Raw genomic sequence first — 27404 nt, forward strand, 5'->3', positions numbered from 1 at the left:
ATTGTCCTTAATGGTTCTGGAAGAGCAGGGGAAAACCTGTTTGGAGGAGACTTTCATGGAGAGGACAACACTAGTGACCACATCAGTGTAATTGGAGAGAAGGAGGAGAGAAAGGCAAAGGGCGGATGGGGGTGTGGGGGCATAGGAGGCAGATGGGTGGAGGGAAGGGGGAGAGGGATGCAAGAGTGCTGAGTTTTTCCAGTGAAGTGTGTGCCAATGCATTGCAGAGGGTCCGGGAGCGAAGAGGTGAGGAGGAGACTGCGGAAGGGTTGGCTAGCTCCCTTTAGAATTTAAAGATTCAGTCGTGTTGTTGGATGCACCAGAGACGTGAGCCTGAATGTGGTCCCTTTACTTGGTGTGGATGGTGAGTCTATATTGGCTTTGGTGTAGGTGGCTGGCCAGTTTGTCAGAGGGTCAGCCTGAGGTCTGCCACTCTCTGCACTTGTGTTTCAGGGCAGCAGGTTCGGAGTCGTACCAGGTGTTATACTTGGAGACATGTTTCCAGTGGATCCTCATGACTAGGGCAAGAATGTCAAGGGTATTTGTAATGGCAAGATGGAGGTTGCTGAGAGGAGAGCCAGAGCCAGAGGTAGAGTCAGTAGTGGTGGGAGAGGGGGGGAATCGAAGGAAGTAGTGGACACTCATTTCATCGGACGGACGTTCGTGAACGAGGTTGGCAGAACGAGGTTAGAGGGCAGAGAGGACCCAGGTGAGAAGAGAGGAGGGAGTGGTCTGACCAGGAGAGTGGGGTGATCAGTGGGGAGGAGAGTGAAAGGTTGGTGTGGTTGAAGGCGTCAAGAGTGTATCTATCGTTGCCGTTGCGGCTGAACACCTTTGTCCACTAATATGTGGCTTCTTTAAGTTTGTAGTAAGTGTATCCGAGGTATAAAGATGACATACTCAATTTGTTTTATATAATTTTGCCAACTATGTATTCATAGTAATCTGAGATTTAGAATCTCTATTCATGCAGGTGCCATAAGGACGGCCAATGCATTTTGGAAAAAAAAAACTTCCTTCATCAGGGCCTTATTGTACTGGTTACGTTGATCATAACATAAGTTGGAAACCAAAACAAAGTGATGTTCCAAAAAGACATATTTGCCACAGTCCTTGAATTCATGTTACATAATTCCTATGTCAACCATGTACATTCCACGTGCATTTTACATTTAAACATAAGCATTTGTAGTGGTCATTACATTTAAACATAAGCATTTGTAGTGGTCATTGTTAACACATTCCATAGATAGACATTTAAAGAGTACATTAGTCCCATGTAGTCGTATTCATTGCAATCACGACAATATCGACAATATCGCAAACATCTTATAGTGTCATAGGAGTTGTAACCTGGGGGGCCCTGTGGTGGAGTGTGGGCCCCCCTGGGTCTGGGCACCAGCGCGCGTATGCGGCGCGCAGGAACACACACCGGAGACGCCTGCCTGTTCCGGCGCTCCGGTGCGAACTGCCCCGGGCGCCGCCTTTATTAACTGGCGCGCATGCGCCGGCCCGCTGGGCCGCGCATGCGCGCTTCGTGTACCACGTACACAACATCCCTCCTTTTCCCCCTCAAACAACAAACACATTAAACATGGGGAGCCAACATGGCTCAAAACAACTTATACTTAACAGACTTAGTTACTCAGGCTGCCGAGTCCATGATGAAATCTTGGAATCTTTGTGGGGGGCGGCGCCCTTCCCTGCGCGGGTACCTGGGCGAGCTCCTCTCGAGGTTCTCTGGCCTCCCCGGATCTTCGGGCGGTTCAACGCCTTCCGGCGGCGCCTCTGCCGCTAGTCCTTGGTCAGGATCGGGTTCTTCCTCCGCTGCCACGGGTCTTATGCGCTTGAAGAAGGACACATTTCGGGTTACCGTCCCTCGCGCGTTCGCAGCCGTGTCCATGGAGCCTTTGACGTGAGTTACTCCCATTGGTTGGGTTTCGTAAGTCATTGAGAGTTTTCCTTCCGGTTTCCTGTTCCGGACAAGGACGGTGTCTCCTACTGCTATCTCTTTCTCCGGCAGCCTCCGCCTTGTTGTCTCGCTCTCGTTTCTCGCGGCTCTGTCTGCTGCCACCTGTGCGCCATCGATCATTCCTGGGCGTCGGTCACCCGCTTCCGGTATCAGCCCTCTGGGTATTCGCCTGAACAGCGCCTCGGCGGGTGCGATTCCGGTGGACCGATGTGGGGTGGACCAGTACTCACGGAGAAAGTCGATTAAGTTGTGGCGCAGGTCCTCCCCTCCATTGACAGAGATACAAAAAAATTTGTTAAGCGTCCGCATGAAACGCTCAACCTCTCCATTGGCCCTTGGCCACAGCAGGGTCACCTTTCGGTGCTTGATGCCTCGTTCCGCGCAGTATCTGGCGAACCGCTGCCCTTGGAACGGCGCTCCATTGTCTGAGCAGATCTCAAGTGGGAAACCATGGGTGGCGAAGATTTTGTCCATGGCCAGGATGGTGTGATCGCTGGCGGTGGATTCCACGAGTTCCACTTCCGGGTACCTCGACCACTGGTCTGTGACTACCAAGAAATATAGACCTCTTCCGGTCGAGCCGAAATCTGCGTGCACTGTTCCCCATGGCACGTCGCTCCGTTCCATGGCCTGAATGGGCGGACCCTTTTCCGCAGGACTCGTGGCCTGGCAGGGGATGCAGGTCCTCACGAATTCGGCCACCCTGTGTTCCAGATCGGGGAACCAGACCTTCAGCCTAAGGCGCGCCTTCATCCTCGCCATGCCTTGGTGCCCTGTGTGGGCCAACTGGAGGACTCTCATGACCAGTGACCTGGGGATCACGATCTGGTCCCCACGCAGCAGCAGGCCGTCCGTGGACACCGAGAGCTCGTGACAAGCTTTCCACAGCAGTTGTAGGTCCCTTTGTACCTCCGGGTTTCTTCTGGCATTGTTTAGGAGGACGTCCCGCCACTCCCCTGTGGCCACCGCCTTTTTCACTCTTAAGAATGCCTCGTCAGAGTTCGAGTCGTCCGCAATGTCCTCTCTTGACAGGGCTACTGGCAGGGCTGATTCAACGACGAGATGCACAGCGTCCCCAGCGTCTGACACCTCTACAGGACTCTGGGCGTTCCTCGTGCCTGGGTGGCGAGACAGGTAGTCAGCGGGGTTATGAGTGCCTGGGCGGTATACCGGCTTGACGCCGTATTCGATGAGGGACAGCATCCATCTCTCGATACGGGGAGGCGGCTTGGAAGATGTACCAGACAGGATATGAATCAGGGGTTATGATCCGTAACCACGACGACGGGTTTGCCGAGGATGTAGATTCTGAAGTGTTTGCACCCCCACAGGATGGCAAGGGCCTCTCTTTCAATCTGGGAATACCGCCTTTCCGTGTCGGTGAGGGCTTTGCTGGCGTATGCTATGGGTCTCATGGCTCCTAGTTCGTCTGCCTGCATGAGGACTGCCCCCAGTCCCACTGGGCTGGCATCGACCACAATCTCTGATTCCCGGCTGGGGTTGAAGTAGGCCATTGTCTCCTGCTCTGACAGGGCTTCTTTGATGGCATTGAAGGATCTTTGTTCAGTCACCGTCCACTGCCACGCCACGTCATTTCTCGTAAGTGCCCTCAGTGGTTCTGACAGGGAGGCCAGGTCTTTGATGAATCGGCCGCAGTAGTTGACCATCCCCAAGAAGCTCCGAACCTCCGCCGGTGATGTGGGTGGAGGCGCATCTCTTATGTCTTTCACTTTTCCAGGGTCCGGGGATATGCCTCCCGCATGGAAGGTGAACCCAAAGAATTCCAGCCGGTCTTTGAGGAATTCGCACTTTTCTTGGTGCAGGGTTAGGCCTACCGCCAGTAGTCTCTCAAGCGTGCACTCTAGCCGTTTAAGGTGTTCACTTTCCGACCTGGCGAAGACCAAGATGTCGTCGGACATGTTAATGACACCCTTCAGACCGGACAAGGCTCCTCTGATGGCATTCTGGAAGACCTCAGCCGCGGACGAGATCCCAAAGTTAAGTCTCTTGTACTGGTACAACCCCTCGTGCGTAGTGAACGTCGTAATGTACCTCGACTCGGGGTGCAGTTCCAACTGGTGGTACCCAGACCTGAGGTCCAGTTTGGAGAAGACTTTGACGCCTTGAAGTTCTCCGACGATGTCATCTAGAGTGGGTGTGAGGTGACGCTCCCTTTTGATGGCGGCATTTGGGAGCCTCATGTCCACGCAGATGCGTACTGCCCCCGGCTGTTTCGGCTTTGGGGCTACTACGATAGGCGAAACCCAAGGGGTGGGGCCTTCCACTCTTTCAATGATGTCTCGGTCGACCAACTGTTTCAGCTCCTCCTCCACTTGGGCCCTTAAGTGAAAAGGGATCCGGCGGTGTTTGAGGGCTGTCGGCCTCACGGACTTGTCGATGTGCAGGCGGATGGGCTCTGCGTTCAGTTTGCCAATGCCCTTGAAGAGAGTCTCAAACTTGTGTAGCATGCTTTTCAGATCGGCGTGGTATACCCCAAACGTGAAATGGACAATGTCGAGCGCTTCTGATGCCGCACAGCTCAACAACGAATGTGGGCTGATGTTGGTGACGAAGAATCTTGCTTTGATGGTGTTTTGTCCATGAGAGACTGGGGCAACAAACACGCCTTGGATGGGTAAGGGTGTTTCCCCGCCGAATGCATATATTCTTGCCGTGGACGCTGACAGTTCCGGTGGGCCTGGCAGGGCCACATAATGTTTGGTGGCTAGCACGCAGACCGAAGCCCCAGTGTCGATGAGAATGGGGGTGGGAACGTCATCGATGTTGACAGTGCATGTGGGTTGGCGCCTCGTGCCGGGACCTTTCGCGATGCTGGAGATGAAGAAAACTTCTTCTTCCTCCTCCTCTTCTTCTTCTGCGATATCCAGGTCCTGCAGGCCCTGATCGATCGAGGAGATGCCTCTCACTCTGCGAGCGCCTCCTCGTCCAACTCTCTCTGGTCCCCTTCCTGCTGCAACGGGGGAAGCAGCTCGGCACATCCTGGCATAGTGCCCCGGTGTGCCACACCGGGCGCATGTTCTCGACTTTGCCGGGCAGTCACCGCTGTGGGGGAGGTCATACCCACAGTACTAGCACGATGGGGCGTTGCCTGGTGTGGGTGTGGCATCGGGCCTTCTCGGCGCCCATCTTGACCTACCCGCAGCTGACCGTCCTACTGCAAATGCGTCCTCGTTATTCCCTGGTCGCGTGGCAGTGTCCATTTTCGCACCTCTGGCTTCCGCCAGCTCATGTGCTCTACCCAGGTCCAAAATCTGCTGGAGGGTCAGGCCAGGCTCTCTCAATACCTGCCTCCGAAGTTTTCCGGAGCTGCACCCCTGCAGTAGTTGGTTGCGGACCATTTCTTCCTCGTCGGCCCATCTGCAGGAGGTCGCCAGGTGTCTCAGGCGGGCGCAAAATTTGTCTAGGGGCTCGTCGTCCAATTGTCTCTCAGCGCCCATGACAAACCTATCAAAATCCACGTTAGCCATGGGGAGAAAATGGTCTTTGAGTGCCTGCTTGACTGCGTCATACGTGACCACGGGGATGACGAGGGAGTCGTAGATCTTGTGGACTTCTGCGCCTGCCGAGTAGATCATGGTTGCGATTTTGGCATCATCATCGTCCACCCCAGATGCCCTGAAGAACATATCTAGTCTTTTGACCCACAATAGCCACTTCGGGCCCAGCTTGGAAGGGGGGCCAGTAGTATCGAATTCCGGCATGGGGGCTAGGGAGCTACGAGCTCTGCGAGGGATTGGGGCGGCGGCACCCTCATCGTCAGCTTCTTCACCCATCTCAGCGCCACGTACTCACTGTTGGCTGTCTTGAGAGAAGGGTGGCTTGTCCTGACCTCATGGTAGGGTTGGGGTGTAAAACCCACTTCTTTCTTCTTAGTTGCCACAGCCCTGCGCCTGCAGGACTGTGGGCTTTCCAAAAATTATTCTTCTGTGTTCTCCAACACCGCTGGCGAGTGGCGCACGAGCACCCAGTCGGGCCGCAACCACTGTCGCCACGTGTGAAGGGGAGCGAGTGAAAAGAAGATGGCCGCCGGCGCTCCGCGGGTCCGTAATACGGCATACTTCCGTCTCTCCGAGGTAGTCGGGCACGGAAGCGGACCGTACCTCCTCGTCGCCAGTGTTGTAATCTGGGGGGCCCTGTGGTGGAGTGTGGGCCCCCCTGGGTCTGGGCACCAGCGCGCGTATGCGGCGCGCAGGAACACACACCGGAGACGCCTGCCTGTTCCGGCGCTCCGGCGCGAACTGCCCCGGGCGCCGCCTTTATTAACTGGCGCGCATGCGCCGGCCCGCTGGGCCGCGCATGCGCGCTTCCTGTACCACGTACACAACAATAGGTAATAAAGATGAATGTACATAAGAGTTGGAATGATGGGTTTGAATGATGAATTCACGGAATATGAAATAAAAGTAAAGGAGAAGGAGAAAGTGTTAAAGTGGCTGTACGGTCAAAATAACTTGGATGTTAAAGCGAGCTGCAGTATAAACTGACCTCTAATTTATGTTGCAAGGTTTCTGCACGTGTACATAGAAGCTGGGGATTCTCCATGCATTGAAAAGTTAATTCGTAGGCTAAGGTACGATCACTACCGAAGATCTGTAAAGTTATACCAGAAGGGTGGGAGTTTATCAACTGTTGTTATTCTGAGCAGCTTCCCAAATCTTAAAATACTGTGGTGCTTACCTGATGTCTTGTAATAACTTGCTTCTACTCGCCATGAAACAGCGTGAATGCGCGCTTCTCTGTGCGTAGTATTGTTGATTACAGGTTGTTATGGTAACCCTGTGGGCGTGGGAGACTAAGGGTAATGGGTGGCAGCCATGTTGTAGTGCACTCACGGACCCAAAAGGTAGCCGTGCTGCATGTATAAAGTACATAGTTCCCAGTTTTCCCTAAACTTAGATGGCTGGTATGTAACATATTTATTGTCAGCCTCAAAACAGACGTCAGTTTCACAAAAATCAGAAAAGCTGAATAACAGTAAAAAAACGAAAGTGGAAAGCACGACAGCATATTGATATGAATGCTATAGTAACTATGAGAAGGTCTAAATAGAAATACTCGTGTGTGCATAACTTGTGTACCTACTGCGCCGCATGCAATGTCAGTTATATGCAAACCCATGAGTTTAGAATCTGAAAGACTGTATTGTAATAGTACAAAAAGGAAATTTGCATGTGTAATTAACTATCTATGTAAATGTCAGTATAATTGTAACGGAATACAAATCTATATGTTCGTGTGTGCACCATTATATGTAACTATTGCACCGCATATGCTGTCGGTTGCAAGCAAACACATGAGTTTAAAGTACGAGAATAATGCTATTAGGTTGGTCTCGAATAGTTGATCGAAAAAGAGGAGAAGGGGTAGGAGCCGAATGTGACATGTGGCACATGCCATAGCGTGCCACAGCATGCCGCCAATCTCTGGACTGGCTGATGGAAAATGTGCAGTTTTAAGGAGTTGAAACATATTGTACAAGTGAAAAATACCCTCTCAATCATTGTGGGATTGTTTTATATTGAAACACTTTCAGCAAATGCATAGTTTAAGTACTTATCATGCCACAGCATGTCACCAATCTCGGTACTAGCTGATGTCAAATGTGCTGTTTAAATGACATTTAAGACATTAAACAAGTGAGTAAAAAGCCTCACAATCCTTTTGTGATGTTAATAAATCAAATAATTAAAAAAAAATGTGGATTCTGACAGCTGCCTAGAACTTTCAACCTTATGCACTGTAGTCTGCAGTACTACAGTTACACCAATGCTTTATATTGGAAATGTCTGGTGCCAGTTCTTATGACCTATTCAAACAGCAGGGCCCAACAGTCCCTTTTCAGTGTCAATTCTAACGTGGCATGCCACCTAGATATGTCTTATATCTCCTTCAAATCAGTGTTTTCATTGCTTCAAAATTACTTCAGGCATCTCACCTCTTAGTCTCTTGTCATATGTTTCATACCTTCCAGCAATTGAATGTTTGAAAGCACTTGGAACTCCAGCATGCCACAGCAAGTCACCAATCTCTGGACTAGGTGATGTAAAATGTACTGTTTAAATGACTTCAAATGATATGATATGATATGATAGTTTATTTATATAGCGCCTATACACAATGTGTTTCAAAGCGCTTCAAGGCAAGGAAGGGACCAAGGTAAAATACAACAACATTCTTACAGGCCATGAACATTAATGATGTGAAATTAACTATCGTACTTGGCCTGACGACATTTCAGATAGTGCAAATGCTAAGACATAGATAAGAAAGGGAGGGGGAGAGTGGGAAGGAAATGGAAACAAACAGGCGACTACCGTACTAGGCCTGACGCCATTTCTGGTAGAGCCGAGGAAAACAAAAGGTGAGGGAGAGGAGTGCAGAAAGGGAGGGGAGGAACAAAACAAGTGACTATCGTACTAGGCCTGACAATGTCTCAGATAGTGCTGGAGGGAGGGGGGGGCAACAGTAAGGGGATAGGGGAGCGACAGACGAGGTTGCTATCAAAGTAGGTCCAGGGACAATTCTGATAGAGTAAGTGCATAGAAAAAAGTAAGGGGAGGAGGGGAGGAGATAGGAAAAGGGAGGGGGAGGGGAGGAGAGAACAGAGAGTAAGCAGTCAAAAAGAGTGGAGAAGCAAGAGAGGAGAGCGAATACAATTGCAGAAGTCAGTAGTAACACATAATGTTGCAAGCCAGGATACAAGATGAAGATGGAAACAGCATGATTCAGGGCCACCACGAGTACAAGATGCAAAGGAAGTCCAGCATGAGAGTTGAGAACGGGTGACGCACCGTGAATCAATCAAAGACATTAAACAAGTGAAGAAATAGCCTCACGACCATTGAGAGACGTTATACATTTAATTTAATAATAAAAAGCCTGTACGTCACCTTGCGGCTGCTAGCTGTCTATCTCCTGTGCATGACACAATATGGCCTGGGTATAAGTAGAATCCTCTGACAGCGGGTAAAGCAGAGAAAGGAGGCCTTCAAACATTCTGCAGTTGTCTTCAACTACATAGTTCATTCTTTTTCAACATTTAAAAATGTTTATTTTAATTAAGCATCATCCAAATTGTATTAAATGAAATCTGTTATGTATTGTACACAGGATGAAAGGCGTACATTTCTTATTAAAATGTCCATCTCATAATAACAATGGTCACTTTACCATAGTCTCAGTTGTATTATTAATTTGAAAGCATGTTTCCTTGTTATAACCTTCTGTTTAATTTCTAATTACTTTTTTTTAAAACTGGTCGTCTCTAATTTAAACCTTTCCTTGTTCCTACTAAATTATCTTTTCTTGCATACAATAATCATATATTAAGATTAATGTGGCCCTTGTAATTGTTATTAATTTATGGCATATTAGCTGATGTAGATGCTAATCGTGTGCTTATTTTTCTAATTCATTGTCTTAATTTCTATTCACTTTATCATAAGCCTGCCTCTGCTTTCAAACTTACAATAATGATGTGTTATAACCGCTTTACATATAACATATTTGCATACAAAATCACCCAACCAAAGTTGTTACTCATTTGTCTGTCTCAGAAGGTTGAAACTTTAAATTGGCCTTTCTGGGATTCGAACCGGCAACCTGTAGATCCCAGCAGCGAGTGTTGCTACCCCACCTCACTAATCACTTATCTAAAATGAGAATCTCAACTGAAAATGCAGAACATTTTTATTTTTAATCTTTTACTGAAATGCTCGCAATAAACGCTTGTTACAGTGGATTAGTTTACTGTTTTCTTGGCCGTTTCAACAATCAATTTTCTGTATACTTCAAGTAAACATGAATGAATATCAAACTGCACCAACTCAATTAAAGTAAAATTATTTATTATTTAAATACATAAATAGATAATAAAACAAATATAATAGTGCAAACAAACCATAACAGCATTGTATTTAACAATTATATATATATATATGTATATATATATATATATGTATATATATACATTATATACATGACACCCCAATTTTAAATATTTATTTTCACGAGAGCATGACTCTCACATCTTATGACAACTCAATGTAATGTACAATAATTATTATTTAAATAAATATAACAAATATAATAGTGCAATGATAGTGCAAATGAACCGTAAAAACATTACGTAGAATGTATATATATCACGTTTATTAATGTCGTCTCAGCAGAGCATGACCATCACAGCTTAGTCAATGGTTTACATACCACCACTTGACCTGCAAAGGTCTAATTAAACTGTGCTACCAATAATAAATAGTAACTTCTTTTACTACTTTTCTTTTTATTCGTCTTCTCCACAAATTAAAGTGCATCCACAGATCAGCATACGTTCAGCTTCATAGCGGTTCAGTCCTTCACATTTTTGGAGAATTTTGATTGTCATCTGCAAAAAAGTAAACAAAATGCCACATTTCGGTCACTATTACTTTAACTGATCATCAATTGTGTAACATGATAGCACAGAACAATGCTCTCCGGGCCGCTCTTAGTATCCCAAGAAGAGAGCATATCACCCATGCCAGGCACTCAGCCCAATGGCTCCCGGTCAAAGAGCGGATCACTCTCAAAATCCTCACACTCACTCACAAATGCCTCTCCCTCTCCGCCCCGTCGTATTTATCAGAAACCATCTTCAAACCATCCTCCTCCCGTCCCACCACAACGAAATACTCCAACCTACTCTGCATCCCAAGCATCAAAAAAGCCAAAGCCGGAGGTCTAGGTTTCCCCTACATTGTAGCCAAGACCTGGAATGCTCTTCCTGCAAACATCAGAGCCGAAAACTCACTCCCTATTTTTCGCAGGAAACTGAAAACCGCATTCCTTGCAAAATAACATGAAACCCTCAGGATTCCATGTAATATACTGCATAGCTAATGTGTACTTGTCTACTGTAAATATTGTATTTGTATGCAAATATTGTATCCTATGTAACTAAGACATTGTCTGTAACAAGCGCCACGATGCCCCCGGGCTGACGTGCGCTCTACAAATTTGAATAAATAAATAAATAAATAAACATTGTAAACATACAAATAACCTGAATATGGCCTGCAGACTGCTAGGGGAAGTGCAACACTCACAACAATGCCATGAAAAGACTCACAGACAGACAAGAGTGTGACATGCGTCCACAACGGAGTGCTGGCTTAAAACAGGTAATTGTCTTTGGAGGTTGGCGGCATGGCATGGGTGTGGATGGGAGTGTGTCGTCGGTGTCAGCACAGTGGGGTGGTTGGTGCACATGTCCCTCAAAAGTGCAAAGGGGCGGCTTGAGATCAACAAAGCGGCCTAGAACATAGCAGCGTTATGCAGCCAGTCTTTCAACCCTACCTCTCTGATATTTGTGCATTGAGGATATGCATCTGTCATTTTCAATCCCCAGCAGTGATTACTCAAAGCTAGTGGTACATTTTCACATGTAAATCTAACCAAGAGCGCCCTTGCTAACTCAGGACCATGTCAGTCCAGATACTGTTCATAACCATTGGACAATTTGAGTCCCAGTACAAACCTATTGAGCGGAATCCCTCTCCCATGGCAACAACATCCTCCTGTGTCTTCTGGTGGATTTCATGTGTCATTGTTCGCCTATCCCTGTCGACTGATGTTATGTGAGTTTGTCCAAAGCTGCTGGCAGCCTAGTTCAATTAAGCAGTTTTTCACATGCTTGCACCAAGGGAGCTTATAGATATCAATTACAGGCCTAAGGGCTGCCACCCATAACCCTTTTTATGGTTTAGCTGTATCTGCCTAAAAATAGCTTTCTCAGTCTGGCTGAACTACTTTCCAGTGTGTGAGCCTCAGGCAGAAACAGTCAAAGGATTTGACCTGTTTGATTGTATTTCCCTCGATCTGAATGGTTTGCTTCACGTACTTGCTTCTTGGTGGCCTAAACACCATGCACTTTGTTTTTGAACGATTCAGCATCAGTCCATGGCCATCAAATGTAAATGGAATTGTTTTCGTAGTACTGATGGAGTCAAGGAGATGAGCATTACATTTCTGGCATACATCAATACAGGGAACTTATCTATGCCAAATGATTGTTTATCAGTCTTGGCAGGTACCAGTAACTCAATAGCTGAAATAGGCTCTCCTAGGCACCTAAATGGAATTGGGGGAGGCAACTCCTCTCTCGTTCGGGATAAAACGGCACCACCCCAATCATCCTAGGCATTTTTTAAGAAAGCTTTGACAGTTTTTTAATAAATAAAAAGGAGGTCCACTGAACTGTTTGACAAAGATTAAGAAACTAAGAAGAGTCCGAGCCTGGACGAGAGAGATCCGGGGTGAAGCTAAAGTCAGCAATGGAAGTTGAGAGATGCCCGAGCCCGAACGAGGGAGATCCAAGGAGTGAAGCTATCATCCAAAGTTTAATGAGAAAAGAATAAGAGATACAAAGAAATACAATTGTGAATGGGTCAGCCCAGAAGAGGCAGACAAAGGGGTGAAGTTGCCACCCTATCTGAATCTCGGATTACAATTGAGAAGGGCCAGCCCACAAGAGGGGGACCCAGGGGTGAGCCCATCACCCAGTGTATATTGAGAACACACTTTTATTTGTTAAACAAACTTTTATTTGTTAAAGGAAGTTTTGTTTTTGTTGTTTGAATACATTAAACCCTGAAGGCATTAGACTTTCAGAGGAAACGATACTTGGAAATTGACAGTCCTGAGAACAGCCATTGGAACTTTCATCTCATGACAGAGAATCCCGAGAATGTACTGTACTGCAAGCTGCCATCTTATTCCCTGTCTAAAACATGGGAAAGGGAGACCCAAGCCACCGCATACTGATGCATCATTTTGAGAACACTTGTTTCTTTTGATGAGAACTATCTCACACACCCTTTTGGTATTAGTTGTGAGGTTTGGCAATAGGTTTCTTAGTATAGGCCACTTTGATTTGACACAACACCACTAGGACTGCCTTATTTGTCATTTGATGGTCGACACTTGTCCCCATCTTAGATTTATGTTTAGATTAGGTGTTTTTCCAACCATCACACCACTTTCATTGTTCAATAAACACCCTTGAACTGTGATCACTTGTGTTCTGTCTTAATTGTTGTCACCATGATTTCTTCACAGTACATAACTCAAAAGAGAGAGAGAGAGAGAGAGAGAGAGAATCCTATGCAGAGGTAATCCTACGATGAGAGGATGTCATGGAGGGGCAGAGCCAAACTAAACGCGGACCCGGCGTTAGCGCGGGACGTGAGATGATCACTAGCAAGATACTAGAAGACTGGCGTCCTGAATGGAAATTAGGCCAAAGTAGAGAGAGTGAGACGGAGATGCTAAAGCAGAGGCCCGCTCGGTGCAGCATCCACACAGAAGTCGTGGTGGCCCTGGGGCCCGTTACAAAAACGGAGTCCAGACCGCAGCAGTGATTGGTTCCCCTATCGGCGCATGAAAGGCGCATCAGCTGACGAGCAGGGTTGAAATTCTCCCGAAGAGGTAATGCCGCTGAGAGGGCCAAACAGATGTATGCACATCTGTGGGAGCCTAAAAGGTTATGGAAGACATGAACAAATTGAACAGACAGACATCCACCAGAGACAATGATAAAGCAGGTGTTTTGGAGAAAAAAAAGGGCTTTGGGGAAAACCCGGAAAGCAAGACATTGTTTAGTACTATCAGGCATAGAGGTATGATTGTCCTAAAACACACTCTTTGGGAGATGGGTGACCCATTATGCATGTATGGTATGACTATTTTGGACAGTTGTATGACAAAGGTGCTGAGAAAGTTGCTGTCATACCAATATTGGGAGAATCTATTAAGGGTGCAGGATAGTGGTGGGATAGGGCATTAGATACACTACACACCTCTTACATACTAAGCATCCATAGCAGGAGTGGTCACTTGGCACCTGTGGCTAACTCACAATACCCTCCTAGACTTACCATTGGACTTCATGACATAGAGAAGAGCATATTGTGATATAAAAATACACAAACAGCAATAATGAAGAAAACACCTTGATGTGTTATGCTATTTATAGAGTTGTGTTACTAATGGGATAACAATGGTAAGGGTTGCCTCAGGAATGGCGCACTGCGACCAAGTGGGGAATCTACAGACCTTAGTCTCCAGGGGGGTGGAAAATGAGACGGATCAGAGGAGGGATAAAGATGGATCTGTTTTATTTTAAAAAATATTACAGAGAGTGAATAATGTGTGATGTCAAAACAGACCCACAATAAATGTTATGAAAATGTAATCTGTTGCAATACTATACCTTCTGAACCATTGGTAAAGAGCACTGCTAATTTCCAATGTTGAGTAATTAGATGTTGCTCAGTACATTGTACTTTCTTCTTGCAAAATGTGCAGATGTCACTTTTGCTGCAGATGAAGATGAAATCATGTTGGTCTGAAAATCCAAACTTCATGTTTCTTTTTTTATCTGTTGATCTGTGAATGCCATGCAATATTTAAAATATAATTAAATAACAAAAAGAAAACACCATGAATACAAATCTAAATAAAATTAAACCTATAATTCATGTGCATTGCCAATGCAGCATTTCCTTTTAACTTTGCAAAAGCACCTCTATAAGGCCTAAAAGGAACACACTAGAACCCTTGCCTTATTAACTACAATCCGCCTTCTGAAGACTGATGGAGGCATTGATGTTGTTTTAGGCCTTTGGCATGCAAAGAAAGACAAAAGTAGTAAATATAGCATGAGATATTTAGTGGCATCTATCCTTCTATGAGAGCCGTTCTTTAATAATTTGTTTTGGACAAATAATTAAGCGTGGTGTCAAATTCAAAGCTTAGCCTTGAAAAACGATGTGACTCTTCCTCTATAATCTTAACAACACATTTGGAATGAGTTATTTAAAGCTATCCATTCTTTCAGATGCACTACAGAAATAATCTAGTCACATATGTTCTGTATAACAAATAGATGATTTAGGAAAAACGGAGCAAGGCATGTGTAACATCCACAACACCTGCTTGGAGGGGATTAGCATTTTCTAAGAAAGAGGGAGAGTACCTTTTTCCTTTTGGTGGTGTTCCTTTGTCACGTGCTAGCAACACTACTTTGTATCTGCACAGATCCCGGAAAAAGGTTTGAATCTTAAATACCAAATGGATTGTGCCATAAAACCTGTTTTTGTAATTAAATAATTGTAGTACTATGTGCCCAAAAAAAGGGTACCGTATTGGTACTTGCCTACGTTCCTAGCCATTTAGCATTGTGGACAAATGCTAGTTAAAATTATGAGTAAATATTACTAAGAATACTTCAGCCAGTGCACAATATATGTGTAGCCCTAGAAAACACTTTGTTAAAATGTGATCATGTTTCAAATCATACAGAATGCAACGTGGGACATCTAGTACAGCGGTGTATTATATTTACAAACTAAAAGACTGTTTTCTTTTCATTGCTTTTCAAGCACATTATGGGATTTAATGTATAAATAGAGCAAATGAGTGATTGCTAGAAGTTTTTGAATTAATCGTAACCTCTGGCATTGCTCGAGGAAACACTCTAGGCAATCATTCTTCGGTTTGCCAAGCCTTTACAGAAGGGGAGAAAAACATGTACAAATAAAATATTTTTCCACAAAAAAGGGGAAGTCTATCCAGGACACATTTTTAAAATCCATTGACAACAAGCAACCACAGACATATTTCAGACTCATTCTGCGTCATCAGCAAGGTATTACATGGGTCTCTAGGCACAACATGTTCTGGACCCACATCTGGGCTCAAACATGTGTGGGATTGATTACATTTCTGTGCAGAGGGGTGGTCTGCAATTCAGGCTGCACCGCTTACATTAATGGTAGGACCAAAGCAAATGTAAATATAGCTGGTTCCTTTTTGCAACAGTGAACACATGCTTAATATATGGTGTGGAAAGTTGCACAGAGCAATGTCAGTGGTTAACATCATTTCATAATGCCCCACCCCTCACATGTTTTGGTTAAAGTATGTATGAATACATCAACATTTGGGGAAACAATTGCAATCAATCATTGCTTCACTGCACACTTAATTTTAGGGAACACGTATAAAGAAATATTCATTAAATAATAACATAAAGGTAACAGAGTAATTAGGCACTGGGTGGGAATTGATATATTTAGGAAGACTTCAAAAAACACTCACTCAATGGATTACTGTAGGTACTTGGAAATAATTACTTGGTGTAGTCACCTGAAAAGTGCTAATAAGATCATTATACTGATTGATGATGTCTGTTCCTCTGTGCGATAGAAATCCTAACTGACCAAAAGTGCAAAAATATTTAAGAACTGTTAGGTAGTAGAAGTAGAAGCGGGACAAAAATGTGGCATGTTTGTCGGCCTAAACTCATATTTACCAAAAGAATTACAAAAAACACTATCTGTCCCTAAAACTAAGAGGGGTTTGTTTCCCTGTATCAAATAACAATAAGGATGATGTTAGAATGTCAATCAAAAGCAAATAGTTAAATGTCCTGTGCCCAAAACCTATTTCCGACCTTTACACTCCAAAGAAAACTGTAACATAAGTGATACACTGTTTTCAGAAGGATGGATCCACCCTCCACAAATTTCATACCCTGCTCCTTTATTTGCTCTGCACCCACCCACCCCTACTGGGGCACAACCAGGGTATTCCCTTCCCTGCCCTCCACACCCACCCCCACAAGCCCTATTTGGCCCACATCTCCGGGGCAAACACCACTTGTCCCCTGCTTACTTTCATGCATACTCATTAACACAAAATCTGCTGGCAAAAAGAAACACATCATATACAACTTAATTCCCTCGGAAAGTCCAGACTTCACTTTCATCACAGAAACCTGGTTCTCTGATGTCTTCTCATCCATCGCACACGAGGCATTCCCCCAGGCTACACACAGCAGCCATAACAGAACTAGCAGAGCAGGCTGGATTGCATCCTCCACAAACCAAACCTCTTCATTTCACACTCCACAAAACAAGCCTGGAACACAGATTGCAAATCCTTCCTTGTGACATTTCCCATCAACCCATATCTTACACACAGTTTTTACTCATCTACAGACATCCAGCAAACACCTCCTACTCAAGGCAGGAAAAACAGATATCATAATTTGCGGGAAGATAGCTCTCTTCCCCCAAACCACCCCTTGGTCATCCCCCAAAACACTGCAGCTACGCTCCTACTGGACCTTGGCCAAAGATAGCACATGACGCCCACCGACCGTGCCCTCCCTGGCTTTCTATAGGGTGACAAGCCACTTTAAAACAATGAGCATCACCCACCATGCCCTCCACAAGACAGGCCCAGAATACCTCCAAAAGAACCTCATCAATTACCAACCCAAAAAAAACTTGCAATCAGGCAACAAGTCCATGATTCACATTGGGTTAGTGTTAGGAGAGGATCCAACCTATGTGGATCTCTCCATGTAAACATGCCGTATATAGTTCTTTTACATTGATTTCTATTGTAAGCCTCATCTTAGGGGCCTGTTTGTTCTCAGAATACTTGGTGCCTAACTACGGTCTCCATGTATACTTGTTGTGATTCGGAATGTGGAATGGTGGGGGGTTGGAGGTTGAAGCTCTGCAGGGAGTTTGTGTCTGGCTTCCAGACTGGGGTTTGTCTTACCCTGTCTCTTGAACTAAACCTCCTCGAAGTTTCTTCTTGGTGTGGCATACTTTATTGGTGGGGCCCTCCACAACAGTTATTCAACCACCTCTGAGGTAAGCCAGGGCAGCAATGAACCTGCAAATAAATTGTAACAGGCGACAGAGAAAATAAAGTCCAGCAGAAAACAGGACAGAATGCACGCAACATTTGCGAAACCAGGAAAACAGCCGAAACACAAGGGTAAGTATCACATTCCATGCTCATGGAAAATAACCGATGGCAACGCCACCAACTCACACACATCTGCCAACACACAACACTCTTAAGATACAACACACAGCATATCTGCCATAAAAATACAGCTTTCACTTACGACAAAAATTCAGTCTAGATGGACACATAATGAATCTGCCGCGCCTGCATACTATACCGATGATCGTACTGCACCCATCCACATGCCACCTTGATATTGGTAGGTAGTAGGGACTTGACTACCCCTATCCTACTTTGTATTGACCATAATACACAAAATCATTCTAAAATCATCAGAACAAATGTCTCATACCTTGGACTCTGCTCCATCAGGGGCGTTCACCATTTGCGAAAAGGCAGGGCTATACAAATGACAAATTACATCACATTATATGACCTTTCGAGAGGCTCTGAAAACATTCATGGGGCAAGCTTGAATGTGTTATATCTAAGGGCTGTTCAAACTGAATCTGAATATTTAGCAACATTTGTAAATGATGTTTTCATGATCATGCATATACTCAGAAATAAAAGTTATAAATATTATCAGTAGGATATGGTTGTTTTGTATTTATCATAGTTCGTACAGTCAAGTGTGAAATGCATGAATTAATGTACAACAACAAACACTTTAATATTGCTACCATACTGTTTTTGAAAAAATGTACACAATACAATTGACATTTAAAGCATTAAACAATAACAGATTTAGGATTGAACTGTTTTTTAAGTTTAGTACTATTCAAGAAAAGCACAAGATGCAAATACTTACATTAAATTGTTTCGATCCTGCAAACTTTCAGAATAGCACGTGCAGTTTGTTTAAAGATGTAACTCAAAATAGAAAAGGGACCATCACTGAACCATGTGACCATTCACATTAGAGGAAGAATTTGAAGGACTCACAATTGTATGTGCAGTTTACGAATCCAACTCAAACTAGAAAAGGCACCATCACTAAAACACATGAAAGTTCACACTAGCGTCTGAACAACTGATTTCCATGGGATGTGTTGTTCTGGTGGTTAAGGGGCTAGCCCCGGGAAGGCTTGTGATCGAATCCCCTTAAGAGCTTTCCATTTTTATTTTTAAAATAGGATTATAATTAATTGGAGCTTCCCATTTTTATTTTGAAAACAGAGGATTACATTTTAAAAACGAAGCGACATCGGGACATCTATTTGTTTTGCTGTGGAAGTGACACGAGGGACATATATTTGTTTTGCCCGGCATATGTGACACCTGTTACTTACTTTAAGTTAGAGGAAATAAACTCCTGCCACGAGCGTGATAGTCTAGTGGAGAAAGAGCTAGTTTCAACACCACGAGGTCTTCTGATCGAATTCAACAAGGAGCTTCTCATTTTTTTTTTTTTAAATTGGAGGTTCACGTTTTTATTTTAAAAAAAGAGGATTATAATTTGAAAAACAAACAAATATGAGGTACATCTGATATTTGTGGGGCCTGGCATGTGGCACCTGCCAGTAGCACGTGTCACTTGCCAGTGGCACGTGTCACTTGTAGTAGTGACATGCAGTGGCACGTATCACTGGCACATGACACATGCCATATTCGGCTCCAACCCCTACTGAAAAAGAGGGGTAGCATAATTAGTAGAGGTCAGTATAATGAGCATACACCTTAATACCATGGAAAAATTAATCACATACTTTCTCATACGTGTCTCGTCCTGATAACTAAGATGAGCCAAATTACGTAATGTTACCGCCCATGTAGCGATATATTTTCTCCAATTGATTTATTTATTTCAGGAACCCACCACTTCAATTTAGTGCCAGAGGGATCTAAATTGGTCCAATTAACTATTAGAATCACCACGGAATCGCACTATTGGGTACGTATCATAATAATCTCATCTACATTTATAGTTGTACTTCAACCGTGTGTTACTCGTGGCTGTGTGTCATCCAACATAATGTATGGATGCGAGGGAATATTCAAAGAAATATCTTCGCCATCTGAAATAGTGATTGCTGGGAATGTTATGTATGTCACGTGGTTAAGAATATGGTTAGAAGTAATTCACATAATTCAATGGTAGCACTGTTGCTCATATCATGCCAAGTCACAAAAAACAGCTTAAATCAAACTCCTCATTGATTCCATCAGGAGATTTGAGTCTAGCTTGTCAATCCAGAAAGCTTCTTGCCTTGCCCTCCATTTCTTCATGTCTTTGTTGGATCCTTTAGCTGATTGTACCTCAAGTACTGTGAAACTAAGTTGTGTTATGGAATGTCCATTCGCCTTGAAATGTCTTGCCATTGCTGAGGTCATATTGTTGTTATGCATGCATGTTTTATGTTCGTCAATCCTCACTTGTATCTTGCGTGCTGTTTCTCCTACGTAATATATACCACAAGGGCACTTAATGGCATAAATTACATTTTCTGACAGGCAGGTAGCATGATATCTGAGTTTAATCTTTGCTCCTGTTTTTGGGTGCGTAATTGTGTTCCCCTTCATCACGTTATTGCAATTGCTGCAGCTCATACAGGGATAGGTCCCCGGGTGTTTATCTGGTTTTCTGTCGGTATTCTTGCCTCTTGTGTTAACTAGCATATTGCATAAGTTATTGCTTCTTTTGTAGGCAAAAACCAGCAGTGGTGGAAACAAGTCTTTAATCAGCGTGTCACTTGTCAGTATACTCCATCTATCTTGAATTATTTCTTTGATTTTTTTTTTTGTAAAAATGTTTTACTTTGTATGCCGTATATTGTGATGAATACTAATTCTGGATTCTGTCGATCTGTTCTTTTAGTAAGGAGTTGATCTCGTGTCTGTGTCTGTGTTTTTTCACGTGCTACTTGTAAATCAGTTTGAGGGTAACCTCTTTCTTTTAATCGTTCTTGAAGTAGCTTCAAGAGTGTATCCAGCCATGCGAATAGTACCAGAAGGGAGAATTGAGAGGGAGAGTGAGGAGCAGAGGTCACAGAAGAGAGTGGATGCCATGATTGAAGAGGCAAGGTGGATATCCACAAGGCTTTCTGGGGCCAGGGCCTGCACTATCTACAATGCTCTCTTCCTAAATACTCTCCATCTAGAGTCCTCCGCTCGCCTTTTTCCAACTCTCTGCGCATGAGCCGCGTCCACAAAAAAGAGATTTGGGGGTAGATCTTTATCATCTGCAGGTGCCTTCCTCTGGAGCAGCCTCTCTGCCTCTCTCTGTCTTGAGGCGGAGCACCTTAATTTCCAGAAACTCCTCAAGACCTTACTCTCCCCTTCCTCCTTCTCTCTCCCTCTCCCCTGCTAACCTCTGTTCTTTTCTCTCCACCCTCCTACCCTCCACCCTCCTACCTCCTTCTCCTCCAAAGCTCTGTTCAGTTTTTGCTGACTGTCTGGTTCACCTCGAGAGCGTTACAGGTCCCAGGCTCCCCCACCAGTCTTTTGCACTTGCCACCCGGGCTGCTGCACTATGTTCAGCAGTACTGCACTTTCAGCGTGCGCTCCATGCGCGGGGCAACCTCTCTCTACACTTAACCCAGGGCCCTGATGCGTTTGTTTCCCCACCATACCCCCCTTCCTCACCTTCATCTGTATGCATGCATGACCTAATGTACTAGGACTAGTAAGTGTGTCTGTCCTGTCCCCTTACTTTTTTTTGTCCTCCCTCACTATCATGATCACAACTGTACCATTTCTTGCACTTGCACTAGAAGAAATGCCATCAGGCCTAGTATGCTAGTTTCTCTGTTAGATCATTCCTAAACTTCATGTCCTAAGAATGACTACTTTATTCCCTTACTCCCTTCCTGCCTTGAAGTACTTTGAAGCACTCCACCTATGTATAAGTGCTGTATAAATAAACAATTACAATTACAATGTTGATGTCACCCACGAAAACGAGTTTAGTGGTTGTGAGGAGAGAGGAGGAGAAATCAGCCCATTCAGAGAGGAACAGAGTGGAAGTGCCGGGTGTCCTGTAGATAGCGGCAATGGCCAGAGAGGAGGTGGGAGAAATGACCAGCTTGCAGACCAGTCTCTCGAAGGAAGATTAAGGCTAGGTGGGTAATAGGGAAGACGGGACCCACTCAGGGAAGATCAGAGAAACCCCACAGCCAGCACGGTTAGAGCTGGGCTTGGGTATGATCTTGTAGCTGTCAGGGAGAAGGGAGTCAAAATCAGTGACTGAGCTGGCTTGGAACCATGTCTCTGTAAGAGCAAGGATGTCGGGGTCAGGTTCTTCAAGGAGGAGACAGATGTCGGCAGAGTGAGGGCAGAGCAAGTATGAAGCTTGGCTAGATGCAGGAGGTTCCTCCACCTTTGAAGATTTCTGAGGAGGGGTACAGTGGTGTGGTAAACCAGATGGAGGAGGGGGGGCAGAGAGAGTGGTAGAAGGAGTAGCAGGTATGGGAAGGAAGTTAATGAGAGATGGCAGGTGCCGGGCAAAGAGGCAGAGGTTGGGTTGAGGACCCTGAAAAAAGATGGTGCCAGTGTGATAGACATTAAAGATACTCCTGGATGATGCAAAGCCCGCCAAGAGGACTTCCCATTTACTGCCACCACTAATGGGTGAGGATGTGAAAGGAGAGACAGTAGAGATGAGATGAGGGCCCTAGATCAGGAGATGGGACATAAAAGAGGATATCGGTGACGATCTTTCTGGAAGATGCGCTGACATAGGTGTCTGCGATAGGTAGGCTAGGGTTAGTGGTCAGGATGTCTTTTTAAACTTTTGTCTTCCAGACTTTGCGATCGAGGGAGGATAGGAGATAGTGTAGCAGTTTCAGAAGAAAGGAGAGATGGTGAGTGCCACAGGGGGCAGTGGAGGATAGTTGTAAGAAGACAAGAGGGGCTGCACAGCACAGTCCGAACACCATCTCAATAAGTGGCCTAGTAGCCATGGCAAACAAGAGAACAGATGCACTGGGAATGCTTCAGTATTGCAGATGGGTGCAGAGATGTTCAAAAACACACACCAGGCTTTGATTTTTCAAGAAAGACAGAAAATGCAAAGCAAAATGGGGTGCACAGATGTTCAAAAACACACACCAGGTTTTCATTTTGCAAAAAAGACAGAACATGCAATGCAAAAAGGGGTGCAGAGATGTTCCAGAACACACACCAGGCTTTCATTTTGCAAAGGACACAATGTGGTGAAAGAAGGAGTAAGTGAGATAAGGAAGGCAAGAAGGCGGAATGGTGTAGGCACACCTTGGTTCAACAGTTATTAGGGTTAGTGAAGAGGCAATGACAATGTCCAGCCCTTACTCACAGGTAATTTGCTCAGTGTGTAGAGTTGCAGAGGCTCAGGTTCGTTGGGGTAATGGGCTGCATGGTTACAAGGTTTGTTGAAGAGACAAAGGAGGGAGGGGCCCTCTGAGCCCTCCTAGGCCAGCAGAGGCTTAGACAGGGGCCTTTGCGTGGGCCTTGGTTGCCGGCTTCAGTTTGGTTAGATCAGTTATACGGCCTGCCAATCAATCGCAATGCGACCGCGTTGCCATGGTGACTGTCAGAGGCACTCCGGTGCTGAGGAAGAGGGTGGCTATGTTCTACAATGTTGAAATGCCCACGGACTCCAGTAGTGCTGCTCAGCAGTACACAGACTCTGCACTGTGTTATTGCAGCACTGCAGCTCAAATAATAACACATGTCTGCGAGCTCTGATTAGTCGAGAGCACTGAATACCCAAACAGGCCTTATCATCAGGGTGAGCTCTATGATGGTTCATAAGTCCCTTGCACGCTGCCAAGTTGCGCTAAGGGAGATAGTACAAGGCAGCCCTCGTGCTTCACTGCGGGAAGAAGAAAGCTTGATTGCCTTAGATTGATTCCCTTAGTTTACTAGAAGACGTACTTAGGCATGCATCTGTAATGTGTTACATTTTATTGAGGCTTGTTACATAGTTTGGTTTTATTGTTTTTAACTCGTTTTTATATGTGTTGTAATGTCTAATTGTGCTATGCAAAACAATTCAACTTACTTTAATATAGTGCAGAGGCTCAAACCTGCGACTAAGTTGATTTAGGTGTCACCCCGTTGATGAAGCATTTGCCCAGTTCATTAGGAGTACACCTGATTTCCACCTTGGTCCCAAATCTATTACAGTTGCAGGAGGTAGGCATGAACCCTCCATTTAATGCTGTTTAAGATATATGGGTGCCAGACCACCTATGCGCTTGAAAGGACACCTATGCCACATTATACTCTTCGCAGTGCACTTGTGGGTGGGGCCTGCACAAAAATGTGTGGTTGATTCCGCTCCTTTGGAATGACAAGGAACCATGTAGTGGTGAAATGATAACCTCTCTGAAGGCTGTGCCAAGGGTGTATGAGCAATAATCCGGTTCCAAAAATAGTGCAGAGATATTTTGGTGAACGGCTAGTTGAGAAAAAGTGATTTCTAAAAATGTCACTCTCAAGTACTGTATGTTGTTTATTTTTCATACCATGTGTAGTTGGAAATGGAGTTTTCTATTTATTGGATTTTTTTAGGGTAAAACAATTGCCTTCAACTACATGACAGGAACTTAAAACTCAAACCTTATCAAGAATATCTATCAGACTCCTGAGCTAGGTGCTGCACTAACACAACACTACCAGGAGTCTGGACACGTCAATGCTCTCCGCATCCTTGACAGTGTAGACGTCTGCGTTCTGGTCCTACTCAACCTCTCCACTGGCTTTGACTCGGTCAGGCACAAAGTGCTCTCAGAATCATGACCATGAGGTTCGACATGGCTGTACTTTAATGGTTCAGATCGTACCCAGCATACTGACACCAGCTCTGCATGGAACCATTTGGTGAACTCCTGCAGAATGAAATTGTCAATATATACCAGATTTCTAATGACACAAAGCTTTTCCTGAAGGGGTGCCACTTACTTACCTACCTGAAGGTGAACCCCATGAACCCAAAATTGATCTTTCTCTAGATTTATTCCAAGGACTCCCAAACCAACATTTTGTTTAAATTAAGTGTGGTGGTTTACCAACCCCGCTCACTGCAAGTGCCCAGTGGTTTGGATGCATATCAATGGCAACCTCTACTTCAAGGCTCTTATCTCCAACACAATATAAACGTCTAGGTATCAGGTGACTCTTCTGCACAAGATCAAGACATTCATCCCAGCACCAGGCTTCAGAACCATGGCCCAAACCATAGTCTTTCCACAGACTTCGACTTGCTCGGCTGAAATCCATCCACCACGCTGCAGTGCATCATATCAAAGATACTCTGTGATTCCACACATCATGAGTCCACAAAGAGCTGCATTGGCTACCTTAACAGGCCTGCATTTCCGTAAGATAACCCATCTCAATTAACCTCCACCTGCTTCTCTAAAAACTCACCATCTCTGAACACCTACAAAATACAAGAAGACTTGACATCCTTAGACTAGAAAATTAGGGATTGATCGATTACTGTGCATTACATTTCTACGCAGGAGAATTGGTCACGTTTTCCGCAACGCATTTTGCTGCATATGTATGTTGGGGGGTGGGTTTAGGGGAATAATTAAGGTAGAAGATATAAGGAGGGTTGTGGGGGTCTTCCTCCTCATATAAATGCAGCAAATTGAAACTGACATAAAATAAACTACAAAATCTCCTACAGGGAAACGTTTTTGACCAAATCACCCTAAACCAAAAATCACAAATACAAGAAGGAAAACAATTCACACTGGCTTCTCTTGCTACACACACCCACAACGCACACCCACAATGTGGCACACATCTCTGCCTACACGAGGACAGTCAGCTCTCTCCCGCACTTCAGCAAAATAATTAAGACTCTTCTCTTGAATGAGCATCTTGTCCAATGCTGATAACTGGATTATATTATCACAACTATCCCAATGTCTGTCCCTACTGCCATTGCCACCTAACCCCCCCCCTCCCCACACCCCACTCATCACTCCCACACCCACAGCTTTCAAGCTAGTTTTGCATTTTAGAAATCCTATACATACATATGCACTCATCTGACTGGAATACTTGACAAGTTGAATGCACATGGTGCTACTAAATTTATCTAACACCTTCTCCCAAAGGGATTCAGTGGGAAGTACTTATGCAACCTCCACAGCAAGAGTTTTACTTTTCACATCTCCTTCTGTCCTGTGCGTGCAGGACTCTGGCTTCTGAGATTTGCTTAACTGGGGCAGCGAGCCCTGACACACACAGATTCACGTGGGCACATGCTGAGGTTAAGGGCAGCATTTAATCTGAAGCACTTTGTTGTATTGTTTCAAAGTTTTTTTTATATAACACTTTGTGTGTCCCATTGGGACACTGACTGATGACTGATGTTGTGTTTAACAATGAAAATCGCTTGCAATGAGCTATTCTATTTTTTTTGGGAACAGAGCATGGTGACCTTATAGGTGCAGTTGACCCATTGTTTCAAGTTAGCCTGAAGTCGCTGGTTCGTTCTTGTTATATGGCGACTCTCGCTATTAACTGCCACATCAGTACACGGCACGTTGCCTCAGTAGCACCGGTCGTTCCTGCACGTTTAAAAGAAAGGCATTGGTCTATTCGCCTTCTCATAAAAATAATGGGTGGCATTTTGCATTTATTGCACTTCCACTGGAATTGTTCACAAGATATTGGGTTCCGTCAAGAAATAGCATTGCAGAAAGTTGAACTCTCTAGAGGTAAAATTGCAGGGAATTATCGCTCAGTGTTTTAAGCAACAAGGGGGAGGGTTTACGCCATCTTACGCATCCAAATGTGCTACGTTTCCAAATAGCAAAGTGCCCTGCATGTTCTACGGGGGTTTGGATATTGTGAGTTTTTGAGAGTATGCTAGCATGACATTAAACGGTTTCAACTAAGAAACTATTTTAACTCCATTTTGACAGTTTTGATATATTTACTTGTGTAACCATAGATGCCTCGTTAATGACCCATCGATTGCTTCAGCGATAAACATTTTTTTAAAAAATACACACAAAAAACACTACAGTGCCAAGTTTACATCCTGTTGAGTGTCTTATGGGGTATTACAGTGAACAGTTAAATACATATGAAAAGATAACCAAAGTAATCCGTACCCACTTTTTCCCATCAGTGGGTCTCATTCCGAGTAGGGCATTAAGGGTTAACGGTCACCGGTAACGAGACCGGTCACCGGTGCCGTTAAACCCTTACTGCCTACTACGAGTTCCCTTTGCGGGTCCTTCCTTAATGACTGCTTTTAGCAGGCGTTAAGGACGGGACCTGCAAAGGGACTCCGGGGTCAATAACGGTACCGTAATTTACGGTACCGTTATTGCCGCCTTCCCATTAAGCCCTATAGGGGCTCAAATGGGAATGGGGAATGGCCCTGGTGAATGGGGAATTACCGGTCCCTCCGACCTCGGAATGGACCTGTAATTACTCACTTCACCAGGCCGGAGTTTGAACGAGTTCGAAGGCAGCCATGCTGCAAATAGCGGCGTGGTTACCTCCAAACTCGGAATGAGGCCCACTGATACAATAAGAGACTCAAAAATGGAAAACGGAACTGTCAGAACTTCTCACGCCATTGGATAAACACAACAGAAAATCTGATCTAGGCTGAACAGCTCACTGGTACTCAAATGGTTCAGTCGGGTCCAAA

General features: G+C 44.8%; 1 long non-coding RNA gene across 1 annotated transcript; it reads right to left on the minus strand.

Annotated features, from left to right (window-relative positions):
• Window positions 1-9972: 9972 nt before the first annotated feature.
• LOC138504794 (uncharacterized) lies at window positions 9973-18257 on the minus strand. The gene is made up of 4 exons (XR_011279975.1): window positions 18153-18257; window positions 17606-17722; window positions 14244-14419; window positions 9973-10379 (listed from the first exon to the last, which is right to left on the minus strand). It is a non-coding gene; the product is annotated as an uncharacterized lncRNA (long non-coding RNA).
• Window positions 18258-27404: the final 9147 nt, after the last annotated feature.

This window comes from Ambystoma mexicanum, chromosome 11, assembly GCF_040938575.1.
Source record: "Ambystoma mexicanum isolate Mex_15411 chromosome 11, UKY_AmexF1_1, whole genome shotgun sequence".
Taxonomy (NCBI): domain Eukaryota; kingdom Metazoa; phylum Chordata; class Amphibia; order Caudata; family Ambystomatidae; genus Ambystoma; species Ambystoma mexicanum.